Source organism: Pseudopipra pipra, chromosome 1, assembly GCF_036250125.1.
Source record: "Pseudopipra pipra isolate bDixPip1 chromosome 1, bDixPip1.hap1, whole genome shotgun sequence".
Classification (NCBI taxonomy): Eukaryota; Metazoa; Chordata; class Aves; order Passeriformes; family Pipridae; genus Pseudopipra; species Pseudopipra pipra.
Window position 1 is genome coordinate 54,393,677 of NC_087549.1, and position 7,646 is coordinate 54,401,322.

Genomic DNA, 7,646 nt, shown 5'->3' on the forward strand with positions numbered 1-7,646 from the left:
TAGCTGGGACAGGTGCCTGAACTGACCAAAGGGATATTCCACACCATAGAACATCATGCCTGTATATAAACTGGGGGGGAGTTACCTGGAAGAGGGACTGAGCTGGGTTCAGAAAGAGGGTCTGGCGTCGGTCAGCAGGTGGTGAAACAACTGCATTGTGCATCACTTGTTTGTTTCCTTTTTAATATTATTATTATTTACCATTATTATATTTTACTTTCTTTTCAATTATTAAACTGTTCTTATTCAACATACAAGTTTTACTTTGATTCTCCTGTCCATTCCACCAGGAGGGGGAGAGAGAAGAGGGGTTGAACAAGCAACTGCATGATGCTTCATCTTCAGCTGGGCTTAAACCATGACATGAGGTCATCTTGAAGCCTTCTCTTTTCCATGCTGAACAATCCCAATTCTCTTACCCTTTCCTCATAGGAGAAGTGCTCTGTGCCTCTAATCACCTGGGTGGCCCTCCTCTGGACTCGCTCCAACAGGTCAGTTTTCTTCCTGTGTTGAGGACCCTGGAGTTGGACACAGCGCTCCAGGTGGTGTCTCACCAGAGCAGAGGGGCAGAATCCTCTCTCCTGCCCTGCTGGCCATGCTGTTTCTGATGCAGTCCAGGACACAATTGGCTTTCGGGGCAGCAAGTGCACGTTGCTGGGTCATGTCCAGCCTCTCATCCACCAGCACCCCCAAGTTCTTGGCAGAGCTGCTCTCAATCTGTTCATCCCCCAGCCTGTGTTATACCAGAGGTTGCCCTGACCCAGGTGCAGCACTCTATTAAACCTTATGAGATTCCCATGGGCCCACTTCAACTTGTCCAGGTCCCTCTGGATGGCATGGCATCCCTCAGGTGTGCTGCATGTTCTCCTGTTGAAACACCTCAATAGTTTAATTTACATAATGAACATCTCAGTCCTTTGACTATGAGTGTTTTCCTTTTGAGTCAGAGTCTATTTAATAAAGCACTCTCTTGTCTAATATATATTTTTATGAAAATAAGTGATTATGTGCTGTATACTAATTGCTAAACCATGTTTTTAAAGAATTTGAAAACCGTTAATTTAGGGAATGTTAAGCTGGGTAGCAACAAATTTAAAACATCTGCAGAGTATTTAAGGGGCTGATAATAAATCCACTTTTGCAATCCACTTATTGCCAAAGTAATAATGCTTCTGGAGGAAGAAATGGCTCATCTAATATCAAGCAGGATTAACAGTAGTCCTGTAATCTCAGTTCTTAGTGTTCCTTGTATGCCACAAATGAGAACCTCTGTATGGAAGCGAGGGAATGAACAATCTATATTGTGTATTATGAATGCAAATAAGCTTCCTGAGTTTTCAGAAGTGTGAAGCACAAAAATCAGGTATTTTAAGTGCCAAAAGCTGGGGAGACAAGTGTGGTTTTTGAACAAGAAACCTCACTTGAGATTTAAAGAGAAAAGTCTGAAATCTGAATCCTTGCGCTGATGACATTATGAATGCTGTGTACTGAACAACAACTGCTATAAATAAACTATATTAATAACTGTTAATATAGTTTATTTTTTCGCAGCTTCAGTGTGCAGCGTTTTACATGGATGTGCTTGTACCGGTGAAATGGCTTTCCTTTAACCTGCCTTACAGCATACCCCTGTAATACATCCCTATCATAGGTTTATGTACTGCCTTGAATGTTTCTGTTACTTAAAGAACAGATGTAAGGCAGAACTAAGCTAACTTGATCAATTAGGTTTTGATAACTTAAAGGTTTTGTGATGCTGTTTTAATGGAAGCTGTCATCCTTTCTTCATTTTATTAAAACTGTTTCTCAACATTGTTGTCTTTTTATTTGCATTTGTGTCTCCCAGCAACTGAAATCCACTTTCAGGGCAAGATATTTGAGCATTTAAGGTCTAACTGATCTGTGCTGTTAATAGTTGAAGCCCAAGGAAAGAATATTTTTTTAGTTCATAGGCCATATTGTTTCAATGTGCAGGTTCATAAGGGTTGTGCTCTCTCCCTCTGAGTCTCACAGTCTTGTCTGAATTCATTCAAGTTGTGTTTCTGACAGTCTAATTTGATCACTAATTGCAACTAAACTGCAATTTTGCTCTCTTAACAGTGGAATGAACATCACCATGGGATTTAGAGTAACAATGCTCACATTGCTGGAGTCATACTTTCTCACTCCCACCCTAGGTTCTTGGCTCTTCTTAACTTACAGCTTTTTCATAGTCTTGGAATAAGACTACTCAGCTGGTGACTTACTACCTCCCAACTAGTAACTTCCTTCTCACTTCTAAATGGACAGTGATGGAATTGTTCTGACTTTAGACGCAAGACTAGTCTTTGTTTGTAAGTTTTAAACTAAAACAACCTTCATTAAATAATAAACACAAAGCCTTGGTTTATATATAAAATACAGCTTTTAAATATCTAATTTTTATAGTCCAAGCAACTTCTCTGTGGAGCAGTATTTTCTGGTAGTAGAATTATTCTGAATTCTTTGGTCCAAGTAGTCCTTTTCTTTCTTGGTTCACTTTGACTCCTACAGTGTACATCTCTGCAATAGACAGCTAGAACTGAAGCCTACTTCTTTATAAAAGAGCTGTGAGCTGAACAAATAACAATAATTACAGGGTTGGAATTGTTGGCTTCCTTGTATAATTTATTAAAGATTTAATTAAATGTTTCTTCAGCTAGAAGCAAATCACTGCTTCCTCTTAACAACAGCCTCAAGTTAAAATTGGGCTTCTTTACAAATATGTAGGAGTATAATGGTAGAAACTGGAGGATCTGGTCTGATTACCGAGAATCTGAGCCTACAGGAGGCTTTTAGGCAAAACCATGGAACCTCAACTCTGGTAACCAAGAGGCTGATTATATAGTGTACAGTTTGTCTAATGCCTGTTTAAGCTAAAAATTATATAAAATTTAACACAAACTGAGAAAAAGACATAGTCCTAAGCTTCCTTAAAGATATACCTGTCAGTGATTAGGTTAAATATGTCTTTTTGCTTGTGGGTTGTATCCATAGCTTGTGGTATGATAGCACTTGCGTGTTTGATGCTGTACAGACAGCTGAAAGAATAGTTTATCCTCTGAAGACCAGCCTTTAAATTAGAAGACAATGGTTTTCTATGTTACCTTACCTGGATGGACATTGCCTACACTGCCTACATTGCTACTACGGTTTTATGCCTAAATAAAGATGAATTGATGTTTGATTTTAATTCTATAAGAATATTTTGGCTATTTAATAGAATCATAGATAGGTTCATGTTGGAAGAGACTCCTAAGATCACCTAGTCCAACCTCTTTGCTGTGGCCAAGGACACCTTCCACTAGACCAGGTTGCTCAAAGCCCCATCCAGCCTGGCCTTGAAAACTTCCAGGGATGGGGCATCCACAATTTCTCTGGACAACCTATTCCACTGCCTCACCACCCTCACAGTAAAACATTTCTTCCTTATATCTAATCTAAATCTACCTTCTTTTAGTTTAAAACTGTTATGTCTTGTCCTTTCACTACAGGCCCTTGCAAAAAGATTCTCTTCATCCATCTTATAAGCCCCCTTTAAGTATTGAAATGCCTCAATAAGGTCTCTCTGGTGCCTTCTGCAAGCTAAAGAATTTTGAGCAAAGCAGAAATAGTTTATTGTATGTTTGTGATGAGTTGATCCTGACTGGAATCCAGGTGCCCACCAAAGCCTCTCTAGCACTTACTACCTCACCTGAGCAGGGGAGAGATTCCTGGGTCAAGAGAAGGGAAGGGAGAGATCACTCACTAGTTACTCTTATGGGCAAAACAGATTTGACTTGAGGAAATTAATTGAATTTATTACCAATGAAATCAGAGTCAGACAATGAGAAATTTTATTTTTTTCAATGGGATGAAGTTCAACAAGGTCAAGAGCCGGGTCCTGCACTTTGGCCACAACAACCCCCTGCAGCGCTACAGGCTGGGCACAGAGTGGCTGGAGAGCAGCCAGGCAGAAAGGGACCTGGGGGTACTAATTGACAGGAAGCTCAACATGAGCCAACAGCGTGCCCAGGTGGCCAAGAAGGCCAATGGGATCTTGTCCTGTATCAAAAATAGCGTGGCCAGGAGGACCAGAGAAGTGATCCTTCCCCTGTACTCTGCGTTGGTGAGGCCACACCTTGAGTACTGTGTTCAGTTCTGGGCCCCTCAGTTCAGGAAGGATATTGAGGTGCTGGAGCGGGTCCAGAGAAGAGCAACAAGGCTGGTGAAGGGACTGGAGCATAAGTCCTATGGGGAGAGGCTGAGGGAGCTGGGGTTATTTAGCCTGGAGAAGAGGAGGCTCAGAGGTGACCTCATCACCGTCTATAACTACCTGAAGGGAAGTTCTAGCCAGGTGGGGGTTGGTCTCTTCTCTCAGGCACTCAGCAATAGGACAAGGGGGCACGGGCTTAAGCTCCGCCAGGGGAAATTTAAGTTGGATATCAGGAGAAAATTCTTTACAGAGAGAGTAATCAGGCATTGGAATGGGCTGCCCAGAGAGGTGGTGGATTCACCATCCCTGGAGATTTTTAAACGCAGATTGGACGTGGCACTGGCTGCCATGATCTAGTAAATGGACTGGATTTGGACCAAGGGTTGGACTCGATGATCTTGGAGGTCTTTTCCAACCTAATCGATTCTATGATTCTATTCTATGATTCTAAAAGCTAAATCTTAACTTCCCCCCACACCTTGCTTCTTCTTAGGCTCAACTTCACTCCCAAATTCTCTGCCTCCTCCCCTCCAGCAGTACAGGGGGATGGGGAATAGGAGTATATGGAAATTCAAATTATAAAATTACTGTTGTTTTATGAAATTAATCTGCTGTTGAAGATGGGGTTGCTGTTCTACTAATCACTACCAATATATTAGAAAAAAAAGCAAGAAAAAGTAAGTTTTATATTTTTCCTCTTCAGAGGTTTCAATTGACTCCTGAGATAAATGGGAATGAAATATATAATTTGACCGCTGCCTTCAGTTTTTATATGCCAAACAATTTTGTGCCCCTCTTTCCTAACGAGGGAAGAGAAGGAAGATGTCCTGCTGGTAGAAGTCCATTAATTCTGCAGCATTGTCACCTGTCATTCTCATGGCATTATTTAGGAATCTTAAGATAAAACAATGGAGTTTTATAGTGGCACCACTTTTAAAAGAGTGCCTGAAATGTTGATTTATTATTAGACTTTCATCTACAGGCTGCCTGACAGAAGTCGTCAGTGTAATAAACGACTTTCTTCTATTCTGACATTACTTTTTTACTACAATTTTTAATTTTAGTCATCATTCCTGTTGTCAATTTGTGCTAACTTCAAAGATGACTTAGGTGCACTGATGAAGAGCATCCACCATGTCTGTGCACCTGTGACTGAGTCACAGATGGAGCTTGCTGTAGAATTTTTGGCTCAACGATTGATTTCATTAGGTTTTGCCTTAAAAATGGTTTGTACAGGGTAGAGCAGTACACTTTACAATAAATAGAAGAGCAGACAAAAGGATTTTTTTTTATTTCCTGTGTTTCCTTTTCCCCCTTTTTTCCCTATTCTGCTATCAAATGCAATGTTGAGTGTTTTTTAAGTCTCCTTTGGGAGTTGATCAGTTCAATTATTGTAACTGAGACTTTTATAGTAAGAATATTTTGGGGAGAAAAAATTTATTAATAAAATGCATTTTCCAGCTTTGCAGGAGTTCCTTACAACTGTAGTGCAGAATAATCAGTGCCTGTTTCTTTATTGTACTTGAAATGAATTTCAGTCTTTGGTGGTCACTGCCTTAAATAATCAATTGCTATTGTATAAAACACATCCATTTCATGTGAGAAAAGACCATGGATCCTCCAGCACAAATAAGACTGATGAAAATATGCATTACAAAGTAATGTAAACATACTGGGTCTAGCAGGCAAGGAATTTTCCCATAAATTGTCCACAGTGGGGAAAATATGACATTCTGCTTGCAGATTCAAGGCCAGGAACAGTTCATGGAATAGAGAACATGAACTTGTGCTTCGAGTAGCAATTTCTACTTTAAATTAACATCTTAAATCAGGTGAACATTCTTTCCTCCCTTCTTGAAGGTGCACTTGTCTCCAGACAGTATTTGTGGTTTTGCTTATCATGTTTTCTCCTCTCACAGCTGCCCTTTCTAGTTGCAATCTAGCAGTTTTATACACTGAAGCATATGTGTTATAAAAAGAAAAATGAATCTTTCACAAGGTCACCTTTCAATCATTTGGTGTGCTGAATCTCCTATGTGGGCATGAAACCAAATCCTGATTGATTGATTGCCCACTTCATCCAGTCAGTATAAAGCTGGCTGCACTGAGTGTGGTGGAGAAAAACTAACTCATAGTCTGCATTTCTGTATTCAGCTGGTGGGACTAACCACATGTCTCTTCAGCCTAATTGAAAAATGGCATTTACTCACAAGAGGATGTATTAATTTTTCTTTTCTCTCAGTAACAAACCAACCTGACTAATCTTGAATTTGCACTTACACAGTGAAGTATTTGTTTTACTTCTGTCACCATGAAATTCTTTTCAGATTTAAGAATGTTAGATCTAAAAACATAATTTGCTTTGATCAGCTAAGGTGGTGACATTTATGTAGAGACCAATGACAGGGTTGCTTGTAAGTCATTCACTAAGACTTTCTGCAACTCAGCCTTGTGCTGTGGGGCAAAACTTTGTTCTGTTGTCTGGCTTGCTTGGCACAGGATTATACAGGATTATACAAAGGGCTAGTAATACAAAGGTTTTAGATTTCTAAAACTGGATGAAGAGGAGTTTTAAGTATTTGAATTTGAAATTATGATTCACACACCCCCTCTCAGCAGTCTCAAAATTCCTGTAGAAATCTCTTCCTCTCTTTTTTACTCTCTCCTTTTCCTTGCTTTCCCCAGGTTTTACCTCTTATGTGGCTGACTTCTTGAGAACCCTGGTCCAGCTGGGTTTACTCAGACTACATTGAGCAGAATAAGTATGGCCTAATAGAGCCTTTTTTTTTTTAAGAGTGACTTCCTTGCCATCACTTTCTGCAAAGAGAAGGGACAGTAAGAGAGTTAGGGTAGAGGGGCCAACATGTTAGGAGATAGAACATGTTAGTTAATATTTATACTACAAAACTTACATAATTCCAGCTGAAATGCAATTTTTCTTTTAGTCACTAGAATCAGCTACTAGGAACTAAGACAGAGAGTAGCTCAAATTAGCATGAACATTTCCTAACTAATCAAATAAACAATAAAAGAATTTCCCAGACTCTTGTTTACTTATGCTTAATAAAGTGTGAGATAATGAATTAGGACAAATTGCTTATTAACAGGCAACAACTTAGTCAAGGCAATGTGTTGTCATGAACTACCAGAATGAGGTATAGGTGTTTATAAAAATGTCAGGTCCAAGTTGAAGCCAAAGCTTAGAGATTGGTTTATAATCACTTTTGCATTATACAGTGAATAGTTTTTACAAGTAATTGACATGCCATTTAGTCCTGCTGTAATTAAAGAATACTAATGAGACATGCCAGGCAGTGCTCTGCTGGGCAATTATACCAATTCAAAAAATGACGTACGGCAGGCAGCAGAATGAATGCAGGGTAGACACACAGACCACCAGCAAAAGCTCAGGAGTCTGGGAAATGCTGAGTTA